This window comes from Hippoglossus stenolepis, chromosome 13 (assembly GCF_022539355.2).
Source record: "Hippoglossus stenolepis isolate QCI-W04-F060 chromosome 13, HSTE1.2, whole genome shotgun sequence".
In the NCBI taxonomy this organism is placed as follows: domain Eukaryota; kingdom Metazoa; phylum Chordata; class Actinopteri; order Pleuronectiformes; family Pleuronectidae; genus Hippoglossus; species Hippoglossus stenolepis.
The window spans coordinates 23208204-23221382 of record NC_061495.1 but is presented as its reverse complement, the minus strand read 5'-3'; positions in this window follow the sequence as shown (position 1 = coordinate 23221382).

Sequence of the window (13179 nt, the reverse complement as noted above, 5' to 3'; positions counted from 1 at the left end):
CTAATGGGAAGAATGTGGCTCCAATTGACGTCAAAAGCACAAGATGGCGGCGCCTGTATCCAGCATAATCTTGATGCAATAGTGGAGATGTGTCGCCCATCTTACATTGTTTTTTGGTTCAGTTTTATTAAATGCTGCTTCATTCATTGTTTCTTACACTAGTCTACAGGGTCGCTGCAGGGTGAGGCTGTACTAAGCTGAAATGCTAAATCGCCATGCTAACATGCTAAAAGCATTTACTCTCATTATGTTATTTAGCATGTTAGCACACTAATGTTTGCTGCGTGCCTTGTCTGGAGAATAACATTATAATTTTTATAAAATGAATAAGGACCTTAAGGGGCGGATGGAGATGAGTGTTGTAAATGCACTTGTGTTTTAACTGTAAAATACCTTGCTGTCACGAAACCTGGCTTGTTTGTCTCGGTGAAGTTAACTCTTACGAGATGTGAAGCTGTGGATATGAAGGGACGTCTCGGTGAGAAGGTGTTTGTTGTTTCTACTCTGGGAGATGGCTTCCCCCTGCCTTTCATCTTCTACCTTCCCACACTCCTGTGGATGAACAACACATATCCTGTCAGACGCTCGCTCCTTTATGCACACATACAAAGGCCTTCACACATGCACTCGCAAACGCAAACTGTTCCCATCTCGCTGTAATATGAACAGACATGTTCACGCTGCTTCTCATTTGGATGTCACTGCACTGCCTGGCCTCCTTTGCTATATTAAAAATTCCACTCCTATCATTGTCAAAGCTACAAGCAGATGGCGATGAATCTGCTCGGATCTAACTGAGGTCATGTGAATGCTGCTTTCTTCCGTTTCAGTTTATTTTGGAGACTATAACTTCAAACTCCTCTTTCTGCAAAGAACGGGTACCTCTCATCCACAGTGTGACACTTCTTTGTAAGGGTGCAAGATTTTTTGCTGCTTCACACCATATTTCCTCACTTTCTCAGGGTTGGTATTTCTGTGTGAATGTGTGCTCTCCAACACGTTATAAATAACCCAGTTTGAAGCAAGTGGATGACTTGCCCATCTGTTGCAGTGATCTCATAGAAGGCTACGTCTCTCTCAAAGGTTGGAGCTCAGGGAAACACATTCAAAGGCATTCTCTATTGCACAGTAATTTGACCATACGTGTAACATCGTGTGGATGCAGCTGACTTGGAGCTGTACATACACTCCGAGCGTCATGTCATGTCTACATCAGGTCAATGGGGCTGTGATGTAGTTGTATCTGACATGACTGGACTATGTGTTGCTTAGTTAGTGATAATATTCCAGCCAAACATGGTTCACAGGTTCAAACTATACAGTTACAAGCAACTCCAGCATAAAAAAGCACTAGTTCAAATGTCAGTGCAGCATGATACAAGAACAACGCTCGATTCTATAGTCCTTGTGATATCAAGGTATTTATCGTGTTCAGAGCTGAGTAGATCAACAAGTCTGCACAATGAGCTGAAAGACCCCCCCACTCACTCGGGTCTCCTGACTTTCTGCGGACTTTATACTCGGGGGCCAGGTGGAGAAAGTCTGCAGAATCTGCAGAGGCTCTCACTCTGACATTGACGGTCACACATCCACCTCCTCCAGAGAAAATACGGAGGATCTGCGGAGTTCAGTGAATGTGTAAAAGCAGCTTCAGTTTGTTGGTCCAAACACGCACCCCTGGCATCTACCCCAAACCCTGCCTTGTAAAGAAAAAAAGACAATGATGACATGACAATCCCGGCTCCTCCTGCAGCAAAATAGGGCACTGACTTGAAGCTGTGCACCAGCTGATGATGCCAAGAACATGTTGTATGTGAGATAGGGGCACAACTCTGGAGACTGGCAAAATCAAAGAGAGGGAGCAGTGCAGAGGACATGTCGAGGAGAAGATCATGTCGAACCCTCCGTTAGCAGCATTAGAGACGGCCGGGAGCGTAGGAGGCAGCATCACCATTGGCCGGAAGCATGTCACACTTCTCCCACTCTCACTCTGATCGGTGAACACCCTCCATCCCTCCAGGCTGTGTACCCTTCCTCCCCTTGTCTTACTGCCTCCTCACCACCACATTTGGCCATGTTCACAGTCAACAGGACATCTCTCTCTTTTTTTCCAGTGTTTCTTCTAATTCATATGACGCAGGGCCGGTTTAGCCTGAAACACCATCTCCAGTCCGTGTTAATGAGATCTTCAATTGTCTTGCAGGCAGACGGCACCACCATAATGACAATAAACCATGTCTCTAGGAAAAATTTTAAAATTAATAAATATATATATATATGTATATATATATGTAAATATTGCCCAGAGAGAAATCCAGCTTCTCACTTACTGTGTGATATTTTGTAATGTTTTAAAGGCACCAAAGATTGTGCAGGCTTTGAAAATGAGTGAGTGACGAGTTGTAAAAGAGAAGTCTAACTACATCCATGTGATGTTTCTCTCTGCTTTGCTGTCTGAATAGTGTGGATTTAGTCCGAGATTGCACAGTGATTCCTGGCCTCCCTAAAGACCTATATCCCAATGAGGGACAAACATCGCTTTTAGATATGCTCCCTCCCATTCGTCCTGGTGTCACTACTGCAGGCCAATGACTTGTCATATTCTGAGCCAGACAATATATGTGACTGTGTTTTTTCCAGCATATTCTACCCATGAAGCTTTAACAAGTGATACATTTAACTGGAGCACGTGCGGGTTGGTATCAGAATGTGGATGCATTAGCTCCCACCAGCTTTACCTGCATGTTTCAGGGAAGAAAATCACCAGGGGAGTTGATGGCAGTCAACTCTGCAAAGCAGCCTTAGTGCCCACAGCCCTCTCAGTTGAATCCTTTTTTTTTGCACATGCCTCAGACCCTGATAAATAAACACACTTTTGTGATATCTCCTGTACTCACACTCACACTCTCTCTCTCTCTCTCTCTCTCTCTCTCTCTCTCTCTCTCTCTCTCTCTCTCGCTTTCACAATTTCTCTCGGGTGTCTGAGTTCTACTTTTTGTGGTGGATGAAGTAGGACAGAGCATGACAGAAATACAGTCAAAGCAGATGGTTTTATGTCTCAATCCTTTGCCCAATATTTCATCCCAGCAGTGAATTCCTCAGGCGTTAAAAAGACTGGAAATATGAGATGTCATTATTTTCAACTATTTCTGAGCTTGGCAATATTCTGCCTGAGCCCTTTGACAACGTACCAACACTACAAAAGCCCACTGATCATTAATATAAATGACAGCATTAATAAATTATGACCTTTTATTCAACCTCCTCATTATGCATGCAAATAGGTTTAAGGGGCAAAGTGTAATTGTTACAAGGGTGCTGACCTGGGATCATTAATATTAATTCACTACATTGTTTCAGTCTATTCCCTGTCGCAGCCGATGACCTCAGATATGAATGGTTTGATATGAGTTTCCATTCACAGGTCTTTGGAGCTGATGATTTTGTGCTGCTGAGTGGACACACTACATTGGCTATTAGCCTGCCATTAACTGAATTAGATTATGGCTGCTTTATTATCATTTAATATAATTTCATTATTGAGACATCCGTTTCACAATGGCACAGTTGTTTCTTGCTAGTTATTGACATTTAAAAAAATAAATGCACTGGACCCTGACCTGCTGCACACCCAGCACTTTGTTTAGCTGCATTAGTTGTGTGCACGTTATGGTCTAGACAATGAATGAAAAAACCACTGACATTTGAATATGAAGTCCATGCAAAAAATAACTAACTGCCTTCCGTGAGTAATGTTGGAAAATCAATGAGCGCAGTAATGATGAAAAATGGCACTGGCTGGGATTGTTCTTGTGACCTAGAGGTTGAAAATGCTGACCGTGCATTGTCCCTGGTTTGAGTGTGTTGTATGTCAGCCACACCCCAGCCCCCACGCCTCTACTGGATGTTTATAATGACAAACAATGATCCCAAAATTATTAAATAATTGACAGCATAATTAGCCATTTATGTCATATTAATGATTATGATGCTTTATATTTTCATTTTTAGCGGTTTATTTAATAATCTTCTTCAGTCACTGAGTCTATCCATAATTTAGATCAACATAAGGTAGCCTACAGTAAAAGTTATAAGTTCAAGGAAATGTCCCTTTAAAGATGGCCGCATATCATGAGGGCTCCCTACAACTTAGGCTATAAAAGTACAGTAAATCTGACTCACAACTTAGACCGACCATATCAGACCCACGACCCTGTGTCTGTGAAAAGGGTGGAACCAGCAGACCTCTAGTATTTCATATATTTCAACAAACTCTGAATTGGAACAGCTCCTGTTGGTGAAATGTCTTCCTGAGAACATGAGATCCTCTCGTGGACCTCTGACCATCCACTCAGACTGGTAAGACGGGCTTTGATTCTACGTGTTGAAATTAGCGATTCTTTTTCAATATTTTGATTTATTGATGTTAATTTTGTATTATATTTGATTTACCCGCTGTTGCTTTTATGTTTTCTCTGTACTCTGCCTTTCAATCATGAATTAAGTACGGAGCATAACAGTTGTTTCAATATTTTTAGACCAACATGAAATGTAATCAATAGACGGCTAAGTTAAGATCAATTGACTTCAACATTGCGGTCATATAGATTCATTAGTCAAAGTGGAAAGGTAGGTTCACCTGTATTTTGGCATCCAGGACTATACATTGTATTTTAAAAAAACATAGGCAGAAATCTGGTATAGCCATATTTTGGTGTTAAAAAAAAATATATAAATCAATGCTCTTGATCATCCTATATGCCTGTCTGTGTGTTTTACAAATATTGTATTGTATTTTAACATGAAAATGATCAATATGAGCATGTGATGAAATATCATGGTGTTCAGCTTCTCACACATGCACAACAGGGGGAGGTTCTCTGCAGCAGACAGAGGCAATAAGTCGCGTATTAATTCCGCTGCGGAGATCGCCGGATTTTCTTGACAACACACAGACACCGGTGTCGGCTCTTATCACCACAAACTCCCTAGACATCTTCGTCTCTGTCTTCCATGTCTATGACACCGCTTTTTCACGAAGAGATATTTGTTTTCATTTCATTTTTTTCTCTTTTCATCTGTCGCATTGGCATCATCAAAACCCCCCCACTCACCGGCTGTAAGGCCAGCGGTAAGACCCACACATTGGATTCTTCAGACTTCCTGCAGACAGTACACTAGTGGGCCAGGCAGAGAAAGTCTGCAGATAATCCAGAGGCTCTCACTGGGACAATGTGTTCACACATGCACCTCCTGATATACGACAGACTCTCAAACCAAGAAGGCTTTATTGAGCATCGTGTTTGAATGTGTTAATGATGATAAAGGCAATTTTAAATTTAACACCAATTACATTCTATCGCAGTCAGTTTGGAGAGCGTCGCGATGAAACATGCTCCCCAGCATAGCGTTGCTCCACTTCTCTCTTTCATCAACAGTGTTGGGATGTGATAATGAGCAAACACTGTAATCCCACCAATTAACTGACAGCCGCACCTCTCCTCACATTTCCTTGGCTTGTCTGTGTGAGTTTGATAATTAGGAGTTTGATGGCTTCCAACACCAAATGTTCAGCATGGTTGAGATAAGTGACAGAAATGACAGGAAGCTGATCTAACACTGCATCTGAATTGTTCACGTCACAGCGAGACATGAAGGGGCTGATATTGTACTTGCACTTATCCTTCTAAAAACTATTGTTTGCAGTTATTTTTATGGAGGTTGACATTATTTGATGAAGTAATTAACTATCCTTTCTTTAATTTTTTAAGATTCTGTGGTTGATAATAGGTCAGCATTTTCTCAAAAGATGTGTAGTCTAATTCCCTCTCCTGAGTCTGCACACCGCTGACCAGGGAAGACAACTGCAGTGGGGGAACTGAGAAAACTCACAGCATCTGCTGATATGATTGCAAATGCTACAATATTCATGGATTTGAACAAGAAAGTAAAATTCTGAGGAGAGCAGAGTAGAGGGGCTGAGAGCGAGAGGGAGTGCGTGTGTGTGTGTGTGTGTGTGTGTGTGTGTGCGTGTGTGTGCGTGTAAAAGAGAGTGGAAAGTCTAGAAAAATGGGCCCCATTACCTGGTTATCATAGTCATTTTTAAAAAAGTGCTTCAGGGAAATCCCTATGGTAGACAATACGTAGAGATACAATAAAACACAAAGAACAATTGTGCTGACAGTAAAGTGTAATACATAAAAAGTGCTGTCACACATGGAAAGATGTGCTTCAATTCATTAAAAAGACTTTATATACACTGATAACAAGCTGATTACTTAGTTGACAGGATTGCACTGGGCTACACAGAAAAATAAGACAACAAAATATATATATAAATAGACCAGAAAAAAGTGGGCAAAACAAAATGTGTTTTAGTTCAAAAATGTTTATAAAACTTCCTCTTGCTATTTTTGATCATTCAAATTCAGTGTCTAGTTGACATGGCTGTAATACAGTTGACATCAAACCCACTCCTTCGCAGTCCAGTCACATCTTTCCTGGTAAAAGTATTGCCAACAGCATATAGTGCTCTGTGTATGCAAATTACACTGCGATTTCATCATAAATTCAAGGGAGTTTCAATTTCAACACCAAACCACTGCTGTTGACTTCAAAAAAAAAAGATTAGTGGCTACAACTTATTCCACAGTGATCAATGTCACCATATGTGCGTAATAAAGTAACAAGCAGATGTCCAAATACAATTAATCAGTTTAGTTCATCCTTTTCTCTCTCTGCCCATCGAGGCCGCAACAGAGTTCATGTCAGACACTTGGATGCCTTCTCTATGACCTGATTTGGATTACATTGTGGAAAACACACAGATGAGATCTTATTTCTTGAAAGTTGTTCTTTATCTTGTTATTGTCATTTCAAGCCACCTTGTAGCTTTAACTGTAATGTAATTAACAACCTATTAAAGGACGGGGTAACTGATCTTATTGGTAATTGAGTTTTCTCTTTGTCTGATAGTGCAGTCTTATCAAGGACAACATCCACAACACACCAAGCAAGTGGTCTTGGTTTTTTAATTTTTTTAATTTGGGTACGAGTACTGTACTGTGTGGTGCTTCATAGGCAGGTGAACAGTTTCCCTTTTAAAACTGTGACATTTTGAATTTATGTGATCATCCACCTGACAGCAGCAACAGAATATTCTGTCCTCTCATTATTGATTCATTCTCTTTGTTCCGTTGTCCTCTCCTAAGCCATTATTATTTTTATAGCTGTTTTTATGAGCCTCTCACAGCTGCCCACCAATTAAGCTTTGTACCCCATTAAAAGTCCTCACAGGCTGACATAAGTGCTGCACCGCACAGCATTCAACACTGCACCATCCATTGTGTCTATACGCTGCTTGGCTACCACCACACCTATAAAATATTAACACCTTCTATCCCTCCTGTGGCACTTCAACTCCTGTGAGGTCCACTTAAAAAGCTATACTACCACAAACAGACCAAACCAACTTGCCAAGCACTCTGACTTGCCAGTCCCTGTCTGAAACTCTGTCACAAGTACCCAGATGCTTGCATCTTTTAAAATGTGACTCAATTATTCATGATATGAGGAAGGGGACATGTCTACTGTCCCACTTCTGTGGTTGAGACACAGTACTGGAATTGAGGTGAGACGATTGCTTTTTAACATTCCTACTGTTACTACAGCCACACTAGGTGGTGCAAATAAAGGATACCTTTACATCCTCATTAAATATTTACATTAAAAATGGTCTGAAGTGTCGTTTTTTATATGCTGTGTCAGCAGCAGGCATTATCTCATAGCTGCTTCATGGTTAAATACAATGGAAACTAAATGTGATGACCTGTACAAATTAAAACCCTTATTGTACTGTATTGTATCACAAAAATATTTTTGATTCCTCTCAATCCCAAGAAACAATTGAATTCATAATAAAAACAAAAAAACACCATTCACGGTTAGATTTAATTTGTTCTATCACGAGGATAGTGCCGTATGTTTTTATTGAAAAGTAATTGCACACGCTTCCACCACAGTCTGGCCTCAATCAGATTCAGTGTACGGTGCAGGACCTATTCTGTAGTTCCAGCTCATTATTTCGTGGCCATGGAATGATTTATTTTCCCCAAAATGTCATCGGAAAGGCTGCGTATAGCTTTCCACACTGGCAATTTACACGTACAGTGTGAGCAGTCAGGTCTTGGCTGACAATTGGACCGTACAGTCTGAGCACATGAATCTTGAGCTTCTGCTTCACATCGCAGAAGAGTAAATCGTACAGTATGATTTGGAATTGAACAACAGCATTTCTAGAATCGTACAGTGTATGCCCGGCTTTAGACTTGTCTGGAAGGGCTCTGGACTGAGACTTGAGTCATTTTCAGACATGACCTTTGGGTAAATACCAGAAAATTGGGTCCGGAGTTTACCCAGAGTTTGTCTTTCACACATGCACAACACAACGGGAGTTTTCTGCACAGAAGTGTTCACAACAGCATCAAATCCTCTGCATTATCTTCAACCTGACTTTGACTTGACTGATGTCACTTGGACTTGTCTTCACTGAATTCAGATTTAATTTTTGACTCGTATTTTATGATCTGAAAATATATAGACTGGTCTCAAATGACCTTAGATTTGACTTGACTTTCTCCAAGACTTAAAAGCTGGTCTGTTAATAGAACATAGCAGTTAACTAGCAGAATATAGGAGTGAAGACTTTGAAGCTTCAGAGAACCTTTCAACACTTACGCATTTCTTATGTATGACTATGAACAGTATGTTGGGCCACTTCTTCGTTTAATAAGGCAGCTCGTTTGAAGGGATGATAACAAATGTCCCCTCCCAGGAGCAGACACTGGGAGCATTTGCATTTATCAGGGCTTTTGAGCACAGACTCATAAAAGTCTTCACAGCATGCTGTCTGTGTGGCAGCTGAAAAAAATGCTGAATAAATGATCACACCACTTCGGGAGTGAGCGTTTATTTGATAGATATAATTAAAGGGAGGGATGTAAATGTTCGAGACCACCAACCTGCACTTGAGTCAAGTGACAGAACCGCAGAGAGAAACAGTGACAACTATTGTTGGGTTTGTTGTTGTTTAGGACCTTGCCAGGGAATTCAAAAAATGTCTGTGCTGCTTGGCAGAGCCTTAATTTACTTAATCAAAACTCTCCTGATTGTTGGAAGAACAGGGATTAGAAAGTTGCATCTGGGCTTTGTGAATGCATACATTTAACAATTTCAGCTAAAGGGAATTACTGTATTGAATTTTTCTTGCGTTCTTGGTACCTTTGTTTCCAAGACAATGCAAAGTAATATTCTACAAATATTGTTCCTTGCTGGAATTATTCAGACAATAGAATAATCCCCATCATACCTTTAGAAAAGGAAAAAAGCAGGAATACTATCCATTATATTTCTATTGCAGGCAGTGGGTGTGCTAATCCCCTCCGTTGTACAGTCTATGTACATCATAGTTGAGTGGTTCCGTCTTGGCCCAGAGCCCAGGAAGTCAGCGGCTCATCTCCATCCTCCTTAGAGACACCCCTTACACACACACACACACACATTATTGTCTTTAAATAGTTGTAAGGACACACACTGACAATGCATTCGCTAGACGCTTACCCTTCTCTCAACAATCTAAACCAAAACTATTATCTAACCTCAATCCTTATCCTAACTCTAACCTTAACCTAATTCTAACCCAAAAACTAAGTTTTAACCTTCAAACAGGCCTTGTGAGGACAAGTCAAGATGTTAAACGAGAAAGATATCTTGACTGAGGAGACAAATTTGTCTATACAACCACAGAAAGACACACTCATGCACTAAACCCCTCCCTGTATCAGATTACACACAGGCACACACACAATCTCACAATGTGAGCGTACATCTCTCCCCGAAGGAGTGCAGCTTCCAATAGGACCTGGTTTTATTGCCAGCCACTACTGCAAGCCTAAACCCGGCTCTTCTTCCTATAACATTTCTCTTTCATCACCTTGTCTTCTTATCCAGGATTGTCTCCTTGTTGTATGGTGTATGGTCACCGATGTGTATGGCAAATTCTCTTAAACACCAATCACATTATCAGAAACTGGGTTATCAAGCAACTGCATGACTTTGCATTGAGTTGTGTTGGGTGAAGGAATGATAGGGGGTGGATGAGGACAGGGGATTTGTTATCAGACATTTGTTGTAGGATGGATACAGGATGACTATAAATGAAATTGGCTCTCCATAGTTGGATCGGACCCAGCTCCATATAAAAAATCCACAAATTTATTTAGCCAGTTGCTATATTTCATATCATGTGACTTTTTAGCGCTGTAAAGTGTCCCACAGCCACTCACTCCCCTCTAGCAGTTCAGTGAGCCACAACACTACCATGTTTGTACGGAGTACATATTGATTACGCAAAGACTACAGAGAGAGAGAGAGTGGCTGTCTGTCACGTCCCGTTAAAAGCCTGCAAGTTCTAGGTAGGTGGACCTTGACCAGCTAGCAGCCAATTTGCACCATTTGTCCACATATGTATGTCCTTTTTCTTGGAAATTTAACAAAAGTGTTTTTTTTGTCCATCCCTCTTATTAGAAACCATTGAGTAAAGATTTGATCATAGTAAAAGCCAATGTCCATGTTAAGGGAGAAAGGAAGGTCCTTCCTGGTATGCTGTGTCCAGGCGCAGTGAGCTAAAGTTGTGTCCTTCCATTACTGAGCAACAAAGGATTCATTGGGCGGATCTTACCCGGTCCAATCTATCCCTGGATTTATTGTGCACTGGTTGCGAAACCAACGAGCAAGCTGTGCGGGCAGCCGGACTGCAATAAGTGCAGTGGCTCAAAGCAGCTAAGTGCAGGACAAGCCGGTCTCACTTCAGACTTCACGGTCTACTACAGATTAAAGATACAGCCCCTAGCTTTGGACACCGCTAATGTCTTCATTCCTCCTTTGTAATTTGCCTCAATGTTTGAAATGAGGGAAAAGGTGTAAATAGCTGCTGCCAAACCTAAGGTTAGATGGACAAATCAATGTGTGTGTGTGTGTGTGTGTGTGTGTGTGTGTGTGTGTGTGTGTGTGTGAGAGATCCAAAGCTCTTCTCTGTGAATGGGCTCTGAGAGCAGCAGGGAAATGAGACAGGCGGAGAGAGAGAGAGAGAAGGGACAGAGGGAGTAGTAAGCTCCTTGGGGGGCACACAGAAGGGGATGGTGGTGAAAGAGCAATGGAGGAGGTCCTCTTTAGATCCTGACCCAAGGCTTGATTCTGATTCTGCCTGACGCCAACAGTATCTTGTTGTTATGGTAACACAGCTAGCTGGTAATCCCATCTAATTCCCCAATCTCCTTGAGTACAACAAAACTGTGAGACAGACAAGCGAGGGAGCGGAGGGGAGGCAAAATTTAGGCGTAGCATCAGTGTGCTGCCCGCTGCAGCCCTGGCACACTTCACTGCACAGTGCTGCTCATGAGAACATACCAGTGCCAAGCAGGAGAGCACAGCACACAGCAAGGATTTGTACGCACAACAGCTGAGTACAGAGCAGTTCTTCAATGCACTAGACATCCACAGAGATTTATTGGCTGTAGGCTTTTCAAAATAGACATTCTGCTAGACATGCAACATACTTTTGTCGTCAGGCACTTTAAGTGATATATTAATGCTGCAATGGTGATATTTTAGACTATGGTGTTCTTACAAAGGCTTGGGGGAGCATTTTTCAGCATTGGCAAGGAATGTGCACAAAAACATATGAAGTCACAGAGCTGTGACTTCAGTCTTATCCAACACCTCAGGAACATTAACCGTGAGTGATATCTAATGGTCCAATATCAGTAACTGAGCTCTCCAATGCTCTAACGCTAGGTTCCAACTCTGGTAGAAAGCCTTTCCTGAAGAGTGGACCCTCTGATAGAAGCACAGTAATCTCCATGATATTGGAATGGCATGTTCGTCAGTAACATATGTAAAGGTACTTTTACCCAGGTAGTGATTGTTCAAATCAGGAGGGCTTTTATATTGTTAGCTCAATCAGCCATGCAGAATATGCAGAAAGTACTTAATGTACCGGGCGTTAGAGAGAGGGACATTTGTTCTAAAGCTTGGTAGGGTCCAATTTAAGGAATCCCGAAAGCAAATTACCTACAGATGGATCATGGGGTGAGCTTGGGTTATGGCCTACCTCTTCTCCCACACAAAGTGGGCTTTTTTAATACATATGTTCAGGTGTGTAGAAGGGCATCAGGTATGCAAAAATGTTTTTGAAATGGAACTCGCCTGTTGGCCATAACTGTTTCCCAAGCTTTGTTTTATCTGAAAAAATGTCATTGGCTGTGTTTATCTACCTGATTAGCATGGACTGTGACAACCTCCATGGCTGAACAAAGCTACAGAAAGTCAAACGTCACTGATGTAATATTGAAAGATATCATCTGAATTGAAGTATGGATGACTGGTAGATAGTGCTGTCAAAGATTTCCTTCCATTGCACATTGTCTGTAAAGCAGACTGTAGTGTATGTTGTAAAATGTATGAGCTTAAAAAAAAAGAAAAAAAAGAGATTAAAAGCAGACATCATCATTTTATGGATAATACAGCTTATAACCACACAATAAAGAGGTGTTATATTTAACACATTTCTGCCATAATTCCATACAGATGACAATTTATAAAAGCCCCATGCTGTAATCACAGATAAGTGTTTTTCTACATGTATAGGGGGAAGCCAATGACTAATCTGGCTAAATTATGCACTTCAAATCTCTTTTTTCAGGGCCAGCCAGTCACCCAGTCATCCAACCAGCCAGTTGGCCAACCAGCCAGCCAGACAGCCTGCTCAGAATGCCTGTGGTGCCACTTAAGAAGCATGGGAAAAGAATGTTCTCAGCTCTCTTCTGCTCTGATTATATCAGATGTGGAGGAAATGGAGGGACGCTGGGTGGATGCCAGCCCTGCTGAGCCCTAGGGAGAGGAGGGGAGCGCGGGAGGTGGTGTGTAACGGGGGTGGGTGGTGGGCAAGGGGGTAGAGCAAGGGAAATCGGGTAAATGAGAGGGAGATGGGGATATTAAGTATGGACAAGAGAGAAGCAGGGGAATGACGCATCAGGGATGTTGAAGACCTCCAGGGACTGGAATGTTGGAGAGGGAGCAGTGTGATTCATTGTGACCAATGAGAAGCCTGATCCCTGGCCC